This window comes from Furipterus horrens, unplaced genomic scaffold (genome assembly GCF_987537825.1).
Source record: "Furipterus horrens unplaced genomic scaffold, mFurHor1.1.pri manual_scaffold_3, whole genome shotgun sequence".
Classification (NCBI taxonomy): Eukaryota; Metazoa; Chordata; class Mammalia; order Chiroptera; family Furipteridae; genus Furipterus; species Furipterus horrens.
In genome coordinates, this window is record NW_028327173.1 from 52,748,992 (window position 1) to 52,767,832 (window position 18,841).

Consider the following 18,841-nt stretch of genomic DNA (forward strand, 5'->3'; position numbering starts at 1 on the left):
TAGCGATAATACCCTGTGGAAGAAACTGCTAGTTTCCTCCCACTATTTATCCCCCCCCCTTTTCTACAGTACAAAAACAAAACAAAACAAAACAAAAAACTTCTGATTTTCATTTTTGAAATATCATCCACACTTCCCAGGATACCTTGCAGTTAAATGTAGTCATATAACAAAAGTCTGGTGAGTGAGATACACACAACTGGTATTCAACTTCCACAAATGTTAAATAAAAGGAAGTGTGTGATTTTTTTTTCATACCCTTTACTCCTGTTAATGGAACACGAATGTGATGTCTGTAATTGGAGCTGCCACATTGGACAATGGGATGTCAGATATGTTGAAGATGGTGAAACAAAAAAGAACGAGCCACTGTTCTGAAGGGAGTTTTATCTGATGCTAATTAAACTACATCACTTAAAGTCTCATTTTCTCCACATAAATCCTCTACTAAAAAGAGTCAAACAACAACAACAACAACAACAACATTCAAACCCTTGCCATCTCAGGCTAAATCTCATTTATTGAAGGATTATTCTTAGAACTGATCTTTTTTCAAACCAAGCACAAATAATTAAAAGATAAAATGCTAGAAATGAACAGCAGACAGTCCCCAGAAATTAGTACAAATTATCTAATAATTTAAGTCATTTTCTGCAGACTTTCTTTATTACACTGTAGTAAATAATTATAAATAATCAGAACACAGTGGAAATTTGGCACAACTAATGACTACCCTGATGAAAAGATGCATATTCTTTGTTGATTAGCTTGGAACTAACAATGTCTTGGTTCAAAAGAGTATAATTCTAACATCTCGTCCACTGGACAGCCTGTCTTTTCATCCATAATCAACTATGAGTACTAATTTATTACTCCTTAATTTAACCCAAAGAGCTAGCCCTGTCACAGCAAAATGAAACACAGCAAAGATATTAAATGTAGTTTACTGGAATGCAGCTGTAGCATTTCCATTCCTCAATGAGTTTAATATAGACCACAAAAATTAGACAAAGTAATCTGAACACCACTGATATCTTCCAACCATTTACTTTTGAGCTAAGTACAGTTTATTAAAATTCACTCAGTGTTCTCTGGAAAGCACATGTATAAAAACTCACACACATATAAAAACCATAACCTTGAAGACTAGATATTCTATATATCTCATTTTTCCACTGAATATGTGTTCATAAATTCTGGTGATGTTAGTAGAATGAATATAAACTTATATAAGTGTGAAATTTACTGTCACTATAAACTAAAATTAAAAAGATATAAATATTTCTATGCATGTATTATTTCATCACATATTTATATAATTATATTAATTTTATTTTCTATTCAATCTGCAACTCTTGTTTCTAAATATAACATTATATCAAATTATAAATAAGGTTATGATTATGCATATAAATTAGAACAAGTTAATTATGTAATTATTTAAATCATATTAACATGTTTAATATATGTCATATACAATTACATATTTTAACAAAATATGTTGCCAAGTTAAATGTCATGTGTGATGTATACATGCATATGACTAAAGTAATACAAATTCAAGTTAAAATATGACAGTAATTTCAGCGTTCCTAACACTCGTTTGTTCATTCAATAATATACCTCCCTACGTGATTTTTTAGTGCCGTGGTTGCTTGATAATCATATTTTATTTTCTTAAATAATTCTACAACATCACATCACTTCTAATTTACAGCAAATCTCACCTAATCAGTATACCAGTGGGAACAGAAATATACCAATTAAGTCATTGTCCTAGTTATAAAAATCCCATAGGAAAATATTAAACTAGCTGGTAAACATTTTTTCCTGATTTTTTAATATTAAAAACAGCATCAGAATTAAAAATCTGAAGTCTATCTGGGAAAAGTCCAACCATTATTAATATAACAAGAATGGTTTGTGCAACACTGATGTGACATGGCAGCCAATGAGAGTGGACTAGAATGCTCATGCATGAACAATGCCAACTTCACTGTCCTAGTCAGTGGGGCCAGTAGACACTGTTGAGTGAGCACGTGTATCATGTGGTCATTGCATTCAAAATGAGCAAGAAGAGCAACAAATCTGCATCAAATTTTGTGTTAAGCTTAAACATTCCACCATGGAAACTATTCAGATAATTCAGAAGGCTGAAGCTATGGGCAACTTCATAGCAACTTCATCAGGACAATATCCTGTTAATATATCACATCCCATGCAGAGTTTTTAGGCAAAACATTAAATCACCCAGGTGACTCAGCCCCCCTACAGCCCAGATTTGGCTCCCTGAAACTTCTGGCTTTTCCCAAGACTAAAATCACATTTGAAAAAGAATAGATTTCAGACCATTGATGAGTTGTGGGGAAATATGATGGGGCAGCCAATGGCCTTTGGGAGAACTGCGTGAGGTCCCAAGGTGCGTGCTTTGAAGGGGACTGAGGTGTCTTTGTCTTATGTACAATGTTTCTTGTGTCCTGTATCTTCTTCAATAACTGTCTCTATGTTTTATATTACATGGCTAGATACCTTCTGGACAGACCTCATAAATCAGTGCTATTTAAAAATCTTAGTACAAAAGCAAAGAAAGAATTGACTACAGATAAATACATATTTTTTCTTAAGAACTTTATGACTAAAATAATGCTAGTCATTCTGAGAAATATGTGTTTACTTGTATTTAACATTCAATATTCAGTTGATGCAGATATAAATAAAATGGGACATGTATGAATTATTTCAAAATAATTAAAATTGGGGCCAATAAAATTACTTTTGAATTTAGAGAAATTAAGAAACAAAATAAATATCTAAATATACTTCAACAATTTTCCATCTGTATAAAAAGAATCCCAAACTCTGCTTTGAACATGAAAATATATGCCCATGTATTTTAAAAGCGATCTTTGATAGTTTCAAAATGAAATTGTTTGATTTCATTTAAATATATCTACATCCATCTACATAGCTATATCTGTGTATCTATGTACCTATCTTTGAACTATTTTTTAAAAAACTGAAGATCACTGAATCAGAAACCTAAGCTTTTGATCTCTATTTCACCTCACAGATGTCTTAATAGCATCCAAGACTGTATTTGTCAGTTTGAAGAAATATCTCCCCAAAATTACTATGGATTTTTTTTTAACCAGATGGAGACCATTAGCTTGTTTGAGTAAATAACTTTCCAACTACTTTAACAGGTACCAATAAGATATTTATTGACAGTGTTTAAAGTCTATAATATTTATATGTTGGTGCCATTATTGTCAATCTTCAAAACTAAGATTTGATGGTACAAATATATTTTGTTGAAATTCTTCTAGGTTCTAACCTCAGAAGTTTTTGAAATTTAAATAAAATGTTTAATATCATGACACATTGAAAGTAAGCTTGTATCTTTATAAATGGTCAGTATTTGAATGTATTAACTATTTATGTACAAACAACCTGATAGTTTCTTATTGAGATAAAGATTCATTCTAGTATTATGTTTTCAGAATTTATTGCATTGATTAAACATATTTTCAGATTCTTAGATATCATACATGATTAATTAATTTATGTACATATAAAATACACTCTCCTTAGTGCTGTGGATAATTAAAAATGATACACAGAGACACCAGTTCAAAAGAACCAAAGCACTGCTATGTTCATAGCAGTGTTATTTACTAGCCAAGTACTGGAAACAGCCTTAGTGCCCATTAGTAAATTAGTGGATTAAAAAACTGGTATATTTACATAGTGGAATGCTATGCAGCAGAAAAAGTGAAAGAACTCCTACCTTTCATGACAACATGGATAGAACTGGAGAATATTATGTTAAGTGAAATAAGCCAAGTGGCAAAAGACAACTATCATAAGATCTCACCTATAAGAGGAACCTAATGCACAAAACAAAGAAACAAGCAAAATAGAACCAGAGGCATGGAAACAAGGAAAAGACTGACAGTAACCAGAGGGGAGGGTAGAAGGGGGTTATGGGGGAAAGAAAGGGAAGGGCCTAGTTAAGGAATAAGTATAAAGGACGCATGGACATGGACATCAAGGTGGGAATTGACTGTAGGAACAGGGTGGTGAGTGGGCCAGAGGAGAGCAACAGGGGAAAAGTTGGGAAAACTGTAATCGAAAAATAAACTAAAAAAAAAAAAAAAAAGGTAGCCTGCTTAAAAGGATTTTATATTTAAATGTGAAGACTAAATATTTAAATTTAGAAATTATAATGAATTTAAAATTAAGAACTACACTGAGGTAAACCAAGTGCTGTGAAATGAAGAAGGATAGTGTGGTGGTTAACTGTTGAGCTTCTGGAATTATACGCTTGGAGTCATATTCTTCTCTGGTCATGTACCAGCTACAGGCTGTATTTTCCTCATTTGTGAAATAAAAACAATAGTGAAAAAAATCACTTCATAGCGTTGTACCTTATAGGTTTGTTGGGAGGTGTCAATGAAAGGATGAAGAATGCTTAGCACAGAGGCTGATACATAGAAAGTACTCAATAATTCCACCAGTAAAATCAAGGAAGTTTTAGTAAATAACCTGGGCTCTGGCACTCAGCATGATACCTGAAAGAAATGTATAAATGTATACATGAAAGAATAAATGGATATCTAAATGGGAGAGGTAGTATTTCAGACTGAGACACTAGTTAAACCAAAAAGGAAAGAGACATAAAAGAGCAGCTTCAAAGAAACAATAGTAGTTGCATGAAGCTTTAATATAGCATAGAGGAAAAGATCCACTGTTGATAGGTTTCTAGCTACTCAGATGTTTCCAGCTGTACTGTTCAGAAAAACATAGGCAGGACTTGGGCTCAAATTGGAAGTCTCTCCTGGGAATCTAAAGAAGAAGACTTAGTTCTAAATTAATGTCATCATTAGCCCTAAATTTAGGACATTCTGGAGAAGCCAAAGAAAACTATAGAATAATTGAGACAAGATGGCTTCCTCAAGCCTTACCCTTCCTTAATGCAGAAAATAAGGTTGACTTTAGACTGGAATAAGAGGACCTCGATGAAGCTTCCCTTCCTCCACACACCATTCAAATATCTCTCCCGTTGAATCCAGAATTCTACAATTATTATTCCAAAAAAGAAATTATATCTGATAGACACCTCAGAAGTTATATAGCCCTAAACTGCACTAAAATTTCAGTTATAGATCCCTGTAAATTCTCTTCATTTCACTTAACACATTTTAAAGTTATGTATCTGTATAATTACTTGTCTCTTCTGACTAAACTATAATCATTATAAGACAAGTGATGTGTTCTTTTTGCTCAGCATTGTATCCCAAGAAATAAGCACAGTGCCAGACACATGAAGGTGAATATTAATCCATTGACTGAATAAATGAACAAAGGCATTATAGGTCAGGAAACTGATACCAAGGGAGTTTTGGTGCTTTGCCCTTGTTAACATAGAATTTGTACTTACAAGCAGCTCTCTTCACTCCTATTCTACTTCCCTCTCCTACTTTCATTACAAGTGTTTACCATATCCTCTCCCTGATACCTCTTTAGCAATAAGTATTTCTTCAAAATACCTTATGGTGTCTCTTTAAAACCTTAGTGTGAATGAGTGTACCAATCTGTTTTTCTACCTTAGAACAGACAGACTCAGAAGCTTAGAATCTGGAGATTTTAATAAGGGGTATAGTAGTGTAAATGGTGAAAGACAGTATTAAATCCCACCTTGGTCCATTTCACAATTTTGCCTAGAACTACATTCAGATTCTCCATCCTGTAATCATAAAAAATAAAATAAATATGTGAACCCATTTTCTAAATAAAAGTTAGAGAATGAGACCCCACAAGACTTTTTGATTCTTCCAGGACAGGAGTTCTCTAAACAGCAAGGACTAGAATATAAATTGACAGAGGGAAAACAAGAAACAAGAAGGGAAAGAGATCCTTAGTTGTCTTCCCTTTGGAAATTGACAGATATATCATGCTCACTATTCAGTAACTATTTGATAATTCTTAAGTAAATGACAGTAAAGTATAATACTAAAATGAAATGGGATAGCCCTGGCCTGGCCTGGTGACTTAGTTGGTTGAAGCATTGTCTTATACACCAAAAGGTTATGAGTTTGATCCCAGGTCAAGGCACATACTTAGGTTGCTGGGCCATCCCCAGTCCAGGCGCATACAAGAGGCAACTAACTGATCTACCTGATCTACTAGTATGTTTCTTTTTCACACTGATGTTTCTCTCTCTCTCTCTCTCTCTCTCTCTCTCTCTCTCTCTCTCTCTCTCTCTCTCTCTCTCTCTCTCTCTCTCTCTCTCTCTCTTTCCCTGCCTCTCTCTTTTTCTCTCACTCTCAAATCAATAAACACATCCTTGGGTGAGGATGAAAAATTCAGATGGAATAATAATGTTATTGTAATACAAATTTCATTTGTTGAATATATTAACTTATGTACAAGAAGTTATTTATTATTCCTTGTGTCCATATAAGAATGAGTATTCCACCCTGTCTGGTGTGGCTCAGTGGATTGAGTGCTGGCCTGTGAATCAAAGCGTTGCTGGTTTGATTCCCAATCAGGGCATGTGCCTGGGTTGTGGGCCAGGTCCCCAGTTGGAGGCATGTGAGAGGCAACCGCACATTGATGTTTCTCTCCCTCTATTTCTCCCTCCCTTCCACTCTCTCTAAAAATAAATAAAATCTCTAAAAAAACGAATGAGTATTCCACCTACAGATATTAGTTATTCTTTTTAACTACAATTTTATCTTGCAAATAGAAAACACAGCATTGTCTGAAGACACACAAAAGAAAAAACTATAAAAAATAAAAGGAAACCTTCAATATGTTATGCTGGTGTTTCTACCACAACACAGGAGCAGGTATTTTGTTTTCTTAGCAATAAGTCTCCCTGGATTATTTACTAAAAAGAATGAATACCATTACTGTATATAACAAATTTTTATGCTTACACAACAAAAACTAAAACAACACAAAAAACTAATGGATCATACCAAGGAAGACTTCACATCTTATTTAGTGCCTTGTTGCTATAATGCCATATAAAACATTGCTTAATTAAAAAAATTTTAACCAGTTTTTGTATACATTTAAAGCTTAATTTTTATCATTCAAAACAATAGAAATGGCATTTGAAATCAAGCTACTAGCTAAAGATTTAAATGTATACATTAATATTGGAATATGGAATTATAGATTATATGTTTATTACTAGTATAAGAAGTCAGTCATATGTGTAACTTAGCAACCAATATATGCAAAAACAAAGTATGTTATGAATTTCTTTAAAAATTGAGTTAAAATCAATTAAAATATTAATTACCTCAGAATTTTAAAATATTGAATCAATATTTCTGCATCATAAAAATTAATTGATAACTCTTCCAATAATATCTGCTTATAATTAAAACATTTAGTATCATTTATAATCAAGGAAAAAATTAAGAAAGTGATATAGTCTATGTTTGTCTTTAAAAATTTAAATTTAAAAAGTTAGGTATAGAAAAGGAACTATTAGAATCAGATTTTAAAAAAAATATCTATTTTTATTTTCGTAATAGTAAATATCAATAGAGAACTTGTTAATTGTCTCCCGCCAAATGTTCCCTCCTTTCTCTCTAGCATTATTTTTTGGAGGAAGGGGTTTTGCTATGATACACTTCCTAAAAAAAACAGATTTCATTTTTTAGAGCAATTTTAGATCCATAGCAAAATTGAATGCAAAGTACAGAGTTTCCACGTATTATCTTTTCCTATGAATTCCTAGCTCCCTTCATTCAATACACACCACCAGAGTTGTACACTGGTTATAATGGATGAACCCATACATCATTATCACCAAAAGTCTGTAGTTTATGTGAGGGTCTACTCTTGGTCTTGTATGTTGCACAAGTTTTGACAAATGTGTGATGACATACATCTATCACTTTTAATATCATACAAATTATTTTCATTGCCATAAAAATTATCTATATGGTCTATTTATTACGCCCCCCAAACCTTATCATTTTAGTATCTTCATAGTTTTACCTTTTACAGAATGCTGTATAGTTGGAATCATACAGTCTATAGCCTTTTCAACAATATTTCTAGTTTCCTTTGAGAAATTAACCCATCCCAAATTTTAGTCATTGGATATAGAAAGAACTGACTTCCACTTCCATCTTTAAAGATAGCTCCTGATGTTGTAGGTAAATGAGTTCATCACATGCTTTCGGCATACTTTCACACTTGCACATATCAACATGGCTCCCTCCTCAGTGCTTCACTTAAATCTTATTGTTGAGTTTTTCTCTGGACATTCTATCTGAAATTGTAAACCACTTTTCAGAAGCCTTAGTGTTGTTTCTTTATCATTTTAAACTGTAATTATCATTAACAAAAATACTACATGATTTACTTATTTTTTAAAATAATCTGTATTCCTGTACTAACTAGAAAGCGAGTTCTGTGAGGGCCAGGATACTTGTCTATATTATCATCTGGAACATAATATTTGCTTAATAATGATGTATTGATTAGAAAGAGAGAGTAAAAGAGGGCTCAGTTTTTTCCCAGACCACTTCCTTGTTTTCTAGACTAGAGTACCCAATTTTTTTAATAACATGAACATTTTGTTTACTGCATAAATTCAGATAGTCTATCAGATTTATTGCTATCACTACTTGTGCTACAAACATTTTTTTCCTTTTCTTTTTCTTTACTATAACTTTAGATGGCTTGGTTTCCTTTATAATTAGGTCTGTTCAGGGAAACTTGAATATGTTCACAGGCCCATTTGAACTTATAAGAGCCATTTTTGATGTAAGATTATGTTATATTTATTATGAACACTTTTTATTATATTTTCATTTGTTTTTAACTTTTATCAGTCAACCAGTCTATAGTAACATTGTAATTGTTATTTCTATGCATATTTAATAACTTTTAAACTAAAAATAGTTACAGTTTTTATGGCAATGAAAATAAGTTGTTATTCAGTACAGTAAATAATAACATGATAAAAACACATGGTTAGGGTTTCAGAAATCTCTTTTAATTATATTTCATTATAATTCAATATTATGATGAGCTGTGTGGTTGTTGGTAAGACTCTCTAAATTTTATCCACCTTTAAAATGAATGGTCAGGACATATACATTCTAAAGGTCTCAACATTCTGACTCTACAAATACTTTGAATATTTGGCTTACCTTCAGATTAAGAAATGCCATATGCATGAAGAGGTGTTATAGTCAAAACATTAATAAGAGAATGGTATTTAATAATCAGAACCTTATTTGCAGAAACAATTACCACCTTATAAGAACCTTTTTACTTACTATGGAAGAAATGGCCTCTGTGGCAGAATAAATAAAATAATTGACTGAATAGAAAAAGAAAAAATATCTATGTCCAAAACAGTAGGTATTCCTCAAATTTCTAAGAAGTTTTTACTAAGTGGGTTATAAAACTATCCAGTTTGGAATAATCACTTCATTGACTAATTTCTAGACTGAGAGCTGTTTTGTGTAGAATGGGATTAGTGTGGTCTATAGCCTTCTTTAATGGCTACTTAAATTAACTTGGGAAACTGTTGTTAATCAACATAAACAAACTCAGAGGGAAGGAAAAGGGACGTGTTAGTGTGGTCCCAAGACCAGTAGTAAGAGCATCCCTTCTGAATTTGTTAGAAATGCAGAATCTCATATTTCATCCCAGATCTCCTGAAATCCAAAACTTTGGGAGAGTGAAGCAACACTCAGGTTCAACAAGTAACAAAGTGATTCTAATAAACACTAAACTATAAGAATTACAGACTTAGGCTATCAGAGTGGGCTGGCATTATGAAGATGAAGAAGGCAGCTGCTTAGATGGTGTATTTCAGATATATTTGGCCTGATTCATCTTAACAGGGTGGGGAGTAAATGTGGGAGGGAGGGCAAGGGAGAGCAATGGGGAAAAATTGGGAAAACCATAAAATAACAATTCTAAAAAAGGCAAAAATAAAAAAAGAAAGAAATAAACAAAAAAGATTAGTTAATCTGCTGTCAATCAACAAGCAACAACTGAACTAGTTGAAGCCAGGAATGCCTTAAACTGTCCAAATGTATAACCTCTATTCCTTCTTTTAAAAAAGCAAGATTAAGAATATTGAAGTAATAATTCCAAGTTCAATAACTTAAAAGTTAGCTTTGAATTTACATACTGTTTTAAGGATGCTGATCCCAAGAAACTTGAATTTCTTTTAAAATAATGAAACATAAATTATCAGTTAAGAATATAAAATAATAGATAATATAGTTCTTAAATATGTTTTTTAAGTATATTTTATTGATTATGTTGTTACAGTAGTTCCAATTTTTTCCCCTTTGTTCCCCTCTGCCCAGTACCCCACTTCCCTCCAGCAATCCCACCCCCCCTCATTTCATGTTCATGGGTCATGCATATAAGTTCTTTGGCTTCACCCTTTCCTATATTATTCTTAACATCCCCCTGTCTATTTTGTACCAACCGATTATGCTTCTTAGTCCTTGTACCATTTCCCCATTTCTCCCCCTCCTGCCTCCCAGCTGTTAGCCCTCCAAATGATTCCCATACCTATGATTCTTTTCTTATTCTGGTTTGCTTTCTTATGTTGGATTTTCTTTTTGTTTTTTAAGATTCAGTTGTTGACAGTTGTGAGTTTCTTGCCATTTTAATGTTCATAGTTTTGATATAAATATTGCTTTTGAAACAGCCAATCTCACAAAAATTGACTAATTTTTTGTATGTTTTATTGATTATGCTGTTACAGTTGTTCAATTTTTTTTCCCTTTGCTCCCCTCTGCCCAGAAGCCCCTCTCCCTCCAGTATTCTCCAACTCTTAGTCCATGTCCATGGGTTGTGCATAAAGATCTTCTCAACATCCCCCTCTCTATTCCCCTCCCCCTTGCCATGCTTCTTAATTCCTGCACCATTTCCCTCCCTTTCCCCCTTCCCTCTCCCAGCTTCCCTCTTCCTACATGCTTCCCATACCTATGATTCTGTTCCCATCCTAGTTGTCTGCTTAGTTTACCTTTGTTCCATTCCCTAGCTCCTGTTGTTGGTTGTTGTGATACTGTTTTCATTTTAATGTTCATAGTTTTGATATCCTTTTTCTTAAATAAGTCCCTTTAACATTTCATATAATAATGACTTGGTGATGATGAACTCCTTCACCTTTACTTTGTCTGGTAGGCACTTTATCTGCCCTTTCATTCTAAATGATATCTTTACTGGATAGAGTAATCTTGGTTGTAGGTCCTTGCTTTTCATCACTTTGAATATTTCCTGCCAGTCCCTTCTTGCCTGAAAAGTTTCTTTCGAGAAATCAGCTGACAGTCTTATAGGTACTCCTTTGTAAGTAATTCTCCTCTTCTCTATTGCTGCTTTTAAGATTCTCTCTTTACCTTAACCTTTGGCATTTGCATTATGATGTGTCTTGGTGTGGTCCTCCCTGGGTCTAGTTTGTTTGGGACTCCGTGCTTCCTGGACTTGTATATTTGTTTCCTTCCCCAAATTAGGGAAGTTTTCCTTCATTATTTTTTCACATATTTTTTCAATTTCTTGCTCTCCCTCTTCACCTTCCGGCAACCTTATGATTCAGCTGTTGGCACGCTTATGGCTGTCCCAATGTTTCTAAGCCTCTCCTCATTTTTTAAAATTCTCGTTTCTTCCTTCCATACTGGGTGACTGTTTGTTTCTTCATTGTGTTCCAATTTGTTGATCTGAACCCTGGTTTCCTTTCCTTCACCACTTGTTTCATATGGATTTTCCTTCATTTCAGCCAGGATAGCCTTCATTATTTCCCCATCCTGTTTAATCTTTGTTGTCAGAGTTGTGAGCATCCTAATCACCAATGCCTTAAACTATGCATCTCTTAAGTTGTCTATCTCCTCATCCGTTAGGCATTTTGTCTGTTCATTGTTTAGTTGTGCCACTGGGACCTTGATCTGTCCCCTCTTCTGGGTCGTACTTCTCTGTCTCCTCATCTTTCTGTGTTTACCTCTGTGATTTGGGCGAGGGCTATCGCACCACTTATGTTATAGGTGGCAGAGCCTTAGGTATTCATTAGTACAGGGTGACCTGTTTCACCATGTTGTGGCACGATATGTGGAGGAGGGGTCAGAGAGGGAACAATGTCACTTGCACAGCACTTGCCCCTTTTCCAGGCACTTTTCCCACTTTCGTATGGGACTGGTTCCTCTCTAGCTGCTGCCCTGGCTGTCGCTCCCAGAGTGGGTGGGTCTGTAGATGTTCTAGGATTGTGGGGGCCCTTTAAACAAGCAGACTTTGCTGAGAGACCAGCAGTTTTTTCCTCCACCCCAACCCCCACTGGTTTGCACAGTCAGAAGCAATGAGGCTTGATTTTCCTTGGTGCTGAGACTGTGAGCTTCGGGGTCTGGTCAGGAGCTGGTAACGTTCCCCAGGTGTCCCTCCCGACCTTTTAAAATGTGTAACTACTCTTTCCACTGGCCTGCTGCTGCCACCACTGCTGCCGCCACCACACTGCGTCCTCTCTGCCCCGGCTCCACTCCTCCTACCTGTCTGGATGAGTATTTCTTCTTTATATCTTTGTTTGTTGAACTTCCATGCAGCTTGATTTTATGGAACTTCTGGTTGTCTCTAGTTCTGAGATAGTTGTATTCCTTCTTAGTTGTGGAGGGAGGCCCAGCATGTCTGTCTAGGCCTCCATCTTGGCCGGAAGTCTAATTTTTAAAATAGTAGAATAATAATGTTTTATTTCTCATTAAACACTGTTCGACTGCTAGCTCAGGTTATATACTCTTGATGTTTACATATCAAAGTGTTCCCATCAAAGACAGTATCAATAACTTCTACCTAAACGTTTCTTTTTTCTTAGTCTTTTTTTTTTCCTTTCTGTTCTTTAATTCCATCTTATTAGTTACAGCCTATGTCCACTTGGGGCACTTTAAATAAATTCTTACCTGAAGACAGAAGATTAAATCAAGGGCTATTAAATATATATACTAATTACCCAGTGATTAACTTCAAATTTAGTTGAGATAAGAAACCCTGAATCATACCCAGCTTCAGGGATTTGTAGTTGGAGATTCTCCTAATTTCTTAAATAGAAGAATGTTTACTATTATACTTTATGAGTCTTTTTAATCATGTAAATGGTCAAATTGGAATTAAAAAGTGGAAGTTACGTATTTGCCAGATGACCGATAGCTTAACATTAGACTTTACCTCTATCAAAAAAAAAAATGAATAAAAATGTAAAGTCATTTCTGACTGCTCTGAATAACTATCTCTCACATTCTTTTCTTTTTTTAACAGTCCTTAAAGCTTTTATTGAGAGTCTCAACAGGTCTTCTTGCTTTTCTGTCTTCTTAAAAGTTGTCAAAAGTAAATAAGACAAATCCTATATTTTCTCTACAAAAATTAGTAATTCACATTATGTGTAAATAGTCTTTATGTGCTCAGTCTTCATATATATGGTCTTTATGTAATGTGTATTTTTCTGTGGGTTACATGTGATGCATTTTCTGCCTTCAGCTAACTCACATTTTCATACTAAGAGGTTAGTGTGCATTTTTTCTTTAAATATACATAGGAATAGGAGTCCCTAGAGATTTAATCATTCCCCCAGGATGTTGCCACTTAGAGTCCTTTAGGTACATAATCATTATATTAATAAAATACCTCAGGCAAAAAGTGCATCAAAGAGTAATTATAGTTCTGCATATCTGGAGGCAGAAAAGATCAAAAGAAAAAGAGATAGAAAATATTCCAACTTCAGTTTACAGAAGAATTTTTTTTTTCCTTAAAACATAAGGGTTTCTACCATGGAAATAAAGGATAGTTTAGTGAGTTTATTTTGTAATTAATATGCATGGAATTTACACAGTTAATTTACATTCACATTTACAGGAATTACCTCTAACCTACATATTGACAGAAGAGGCTCTTTAATTTTATGAGTCCAAGAAACCTATCTAAGTGCCTAATTTTTATCTCCATTGCTTTTAATTAAAATAACTCCAGGATCATCTACCTGATAATTTGGATATTTTTTTTTTAACAAGAAGCAAGTTTGCTCACTGAACAAAGCTGCTAAGCTTGCCTAACAACTTCAGATTCATGAAAATTAAAATGAGCACATTCGCAGTGGGCAACAGGCCCACTCACAGGAAGTCAGAACACCTACCTTCCTGCCTTCTTCTCCCTGGTGAGCCAGAGAGCTGTGGGGTTGTGGTTAAGTCTTCTAACATCCTAGCTCTAGTTTTCACATGTGAGAAATAAGGAAATGAGCTATTCTCCAAGATGCTATCAAGCTGATATATCATTAAATGTCATCGTATCCCTAAAAAAATCAAGAATTTTCTTGGAGATAATTTAAATGTTTTTCAGTATCTATAATAATTTAATACCCAGCCATGGAGCTTTTTGGGAAACTAAAAAACATGTATTATTACCTGCCTCTGATACATTAAAATATTCAAAATTAACTGAATAATCCTCCACCCCCAAAATTGTAAAAGATGGTTTCAACTGTCTTTTTTTCCATCCTTCTAGAAATCTAGAGAAGGTTCATTAGAAATAGCGGAAAGCTACAGCCTGCCCAAATAAAAGAATATTATATGTTTAAAATCATATTCTCTCAGGTACACTAAAGAATCCATTGTAACGCTTATTATATATCTATGAGGACAATGATGTCATAGGCTTCCATTTCCCAGATTATGCCTCTCATTTTTCTTCACCTCTTTCTTTTCCTCCGTCCATCTCTTCTTTTTCCTTCCCTCCTCTCTTCTTTCTTTTTTTCCCCTTTCTTTATTTTCTTCCTTTTCCCTTCTTTCATGCCATCCTATCCTCCTTCCTTCCTTCATCCATGTGAGACTGAGCTTGACATATTCAAGGACATCACAACCTCATGCGACAGGCAAGAATAAATAAATAATTGCAACAATAGATAATAGATTCATATTATAGCTTTATGCAAGACTCATGAGAGTACAGAGCAGGGAAGAGCTAGGTGACTTTACCCAAAGCCCCAGAGCTCTCTGGTTTACCCAGGGTGAAGGGAAGCAGGCAGGATGGTAGGGAAGATAGGAAAGACTCCAAAGCTTTATTGAGAAAGTTTATTTTAGCCCTAAAGACATAATTAGGTCCATTATATTAGTCTGCTGGGGATGCCATTGAAAATACATAGACTGGGTAGTCCAGATAATAGAAATGTATTTTTCTCATAGTTACAAAGGCTGAGAAATCCAAAATCATAGTGCTGGCAAGGTAGGTTTCATGCTGGTTTTTTTTCTCTTGGCCTGTAGGTAGTTGCCATCTTGATGTGTGCTCCCAGGACCTCTCCTATGTATGCCAGCAGGCAGATGGGGCTCTCTGGTCTGTTTTTCTTAAAAGGACACCAATCCTATCATATGAGGGTCCCCACATTCATGACCTCATTTAACCTTAGCTATTTTCTTATAGCCCCTATCTCCAAATACAGTTACACTGGAGATTAGGGTTTCAACATACAGATGTTGGGAGGACACATTCAGTCCATATCAATGATGAACAAGAAGGTGGACTTTGCATCAATGTCCACTGGGGTGGTGGAGTGAGAAGGGGTTCTGTGTTCTGGGAAATATAAAAAGTTCAATACAACTAGGGTAGAAGTAGTATGTATGGAATTTAGAGGAAAAAGACAGGAGAGGTAGAGACTAGTTTGTAAAACCCTCCTCAACAGGCTGGAGGGAACCCTTAATTAGTGAGGCATAATATAGGACTATGTTAAGATCCTCAGCAAAGTTTTCCAACTAATTTCAGTCTGGTCTGTTTTGTCTCTCTAACCAGTGCAAAGGTTTTCTGACTCAATGTACTTCAATTCTTGTTAATAACACACTGTCAGGTGGAGACGGATTTGGGGCAGATGTCTAGCTGAACCGGAAATATATTTACTTATTATATATTGTTGTTTTTCTTAAATAAAGATACTTTAAAAACTGTGTTGCCTTGTAATTTTAATTTATCAAATGCTACTTTGTTTAATACAGAGGACATAATTGACAAGTAAAATTCGATGATGCTTTTTCCTTAACGCCAATCCCTAATGAGCACATTAGAACAGAGCTCTTCTACTACTTAGACGTCAGTGTATAATTTCCTCAAATGTGTATTATTACTGTGAGTCTTTAATTTTATTTTGGCTATTCTGAAAGCCTTGTATCTACTAAAAAGTTCCTTAAAAATAAAAGACTCCAATGGTAACCTGAAAAGTAAAATATTTTAGGAATGAGTGTAACAATTTCACATTATATATGCTCTCGTAGTAAACTTTTAAAATTGATCCTTCATATATTTGAAGAAGAAAATATTTGAAAGTAATATTCACACTTACTAGTAGTTTACAAATTGTGTATGGCCAATATTATCCTGTGGCTATTATGTTTTCCTGATGTCAGGGATTTATTATTCTAAAGGAAAGCTATATTTACATTTCAAAACCTAATGAGATATGAGAACACAACAACATTGCATTATATTGGTAATATGCTTCTCTACCTAAAAAGACATTTGTAAAATAGTGAAGCTCATTTAGATCATTACTTATAGATCAGCATTTTACTAAAACCACAGCTTGGTTAGATCAAATTTATAAATCTTGTCAGTAAGTATTCTCAACTTAATGTTCTGATTTCTTAATGAACTTCTTATCATAGAAAATGTTAGATAATTATTGTGCTGTTGTTTAACCAGCGTATGTTCTAGCATTTCTGAGAAGACAACCATCTAGCTTTAAAATAGAAAAGGAATCATAAATACTATTAATTCATCTTTTTAAAAATATTGAACAATATAATAAATTTTGAAGAATTTTGTTGCTTAAAAGTCAGTAACAGTAGGTATCCAGGTATAAAAATTATGACTTTTTCCTACCATTTACTTACTATTTAATAATTAATAGTGTCACTTCTCACTTAAAAGATCAGACATTCCTTATATAATTTAAAATAGTATTCATAAGTCTGATATTCTGCTAGTGCTTAAAAATAGGAAGAACTGACTTAAAATATAAGCTCACAAATTCATTATTACAAATATGGAAAGCCTTATGAAGGAAAATAATAGAGGGTCATGTTAAAAGAGAAAATAGCAAGAGAGAATTAATTTATGCTTGGTGGGGGATTGTGCCAAAAAGTATAAGATTTCAAGGATTAATAGGTATATCCATGGAATGAATGCGAAACAGTATGCCAGGCAGAGGGAATAACTTGTACAAAGGCCCTGAGCTGAATCAGAAATGATGTTCCTGCTCTTTCTCTCTCAATGAGTACAGAAGCTTTACATACACTGTACGTTGTCATAATGTGAATCGGCAGTAACTGGACTGATTAATTATGGAGCTCGATTTTCATTATGAAAGTATGTTGTAACCCTTGTTTACAACAACTGAAAGCCCCAGACAACATTTATTAGGCTGGCATCACAATTACTTTGCCTGGGTGGTTTGTTGTTTGTTTATCGGTGATATGAATTTTAAGAAAAGAGGACCTGATAGAATGCTGACTCAGTGGTGGGAAGAAAAGAAAGACCGTTGCACTTGAGCAGAAGCTAAAGCTAATCAAATATTGGATTTTCTCAATAATTAAATCGTCTTGCTCATTTTAGCCACAGAATACCTCCAGTTTTAAAATTTCTCCAGAAAAAAATATTTTGCCATTGAAGCTCTGAAAGTCATTGGCTGTTTTCCAATCCCATTTTCTCCATTAAAACAATCTGTTCTGAAAGTGATTATTAATAACCTAAGGCTTCCTAGAAAGACAGGTATATTTATTGACTACTGGGACTCAATCTTGGAGGAATGCTGTCTGACACAGATAACTCAGCAGTCTAGTCTAGGAAACAATACATCTTCCTAACAAATTCTATGCTTCCTCCTAGCTGGATCCTTACCCTTCTTCCAAAATATCTGTGCTGTGAGCATTTAATCATCAGGTGGTAGTTAAGTGCCTAGCACTCACTCTATGTACATAATTGTCTACTTATTTTAGCATCTGTTTCTTGGATGGCTATCTGTGCTTCCCTTTCTTATATTTTCTTCTTGTCTATCAAAACCAAAGAGGGTTCTCCCTCAGACCTGACACACTTAGGACACATATCCACTGTTTGATTTCAAGCTATTGCAGTGAGTAACTCCAAAAACGACTTTTTTCTAATCCTCACAGAATGTTATATTCCTCACCTAGGTTTCCCACCCCTGCACCTTTCAGCACAAATATTTTTCCATAAGTAGCTTAATAATCATACAAATTCACTTTATTCAAGTTAATGTTCTCAGTACTTTTACATTAGAAAAAAAAAACCAAAAAACCAATGGGCTTCTTCTGAAAAGGACTTGGAGTTATTTGTTTCTTCTGAGTATGCCTAAACACTTAAAAATCAATGGAACCAATCAAACCATAGAGCCTAAACATTAAATAGCAATGTCTTCATAGGAATGACTACCTCATCAAGCACAACATTTGTTAAAATCAAAAACAAAGACAACCCTTGAAAACTCCCTGAGGGGAAATAACAGTTTGGTCACACAAATCTTAAATTAGCTTATTTTGCAAGACTAGTTCTGTCTGTGTCATTTCTTGCTTATGTCTCTGGAAATCATAAACAAAACTGAAAGCTATTTTCCAAGATTGACATAAGGTAACCACTGAAAATTATGATACTATAACCAGTTGCTGTAAAGAATGCTTTCTCATGATATAGGAGCTTTATAACAATATACCCCTGAGCCCTGTTCCATGTTTTGGTTAAATTTCTCCTGGTTTGCAAACTGTCTTTCTGGTATGTGAACAATGAACATTTACTAATTGCTACCTTGGTGATT

At 34.3% G+C, this 18,841-nt stretch overlaps 1 protein-coding gene across 1 annotated transcript in view; it reads right to left on the reverse strand.

Moving 5' to 3' along the window:
• NEGR1 (neuronal growth regulator 1) overlaps positions 1–18,841 on the reverse strand; it is an 857,364-nt gene that overhangs the window by 666,026 nt on the left and 172,497 nt on the right. The window lies entirely within an intron of this gene.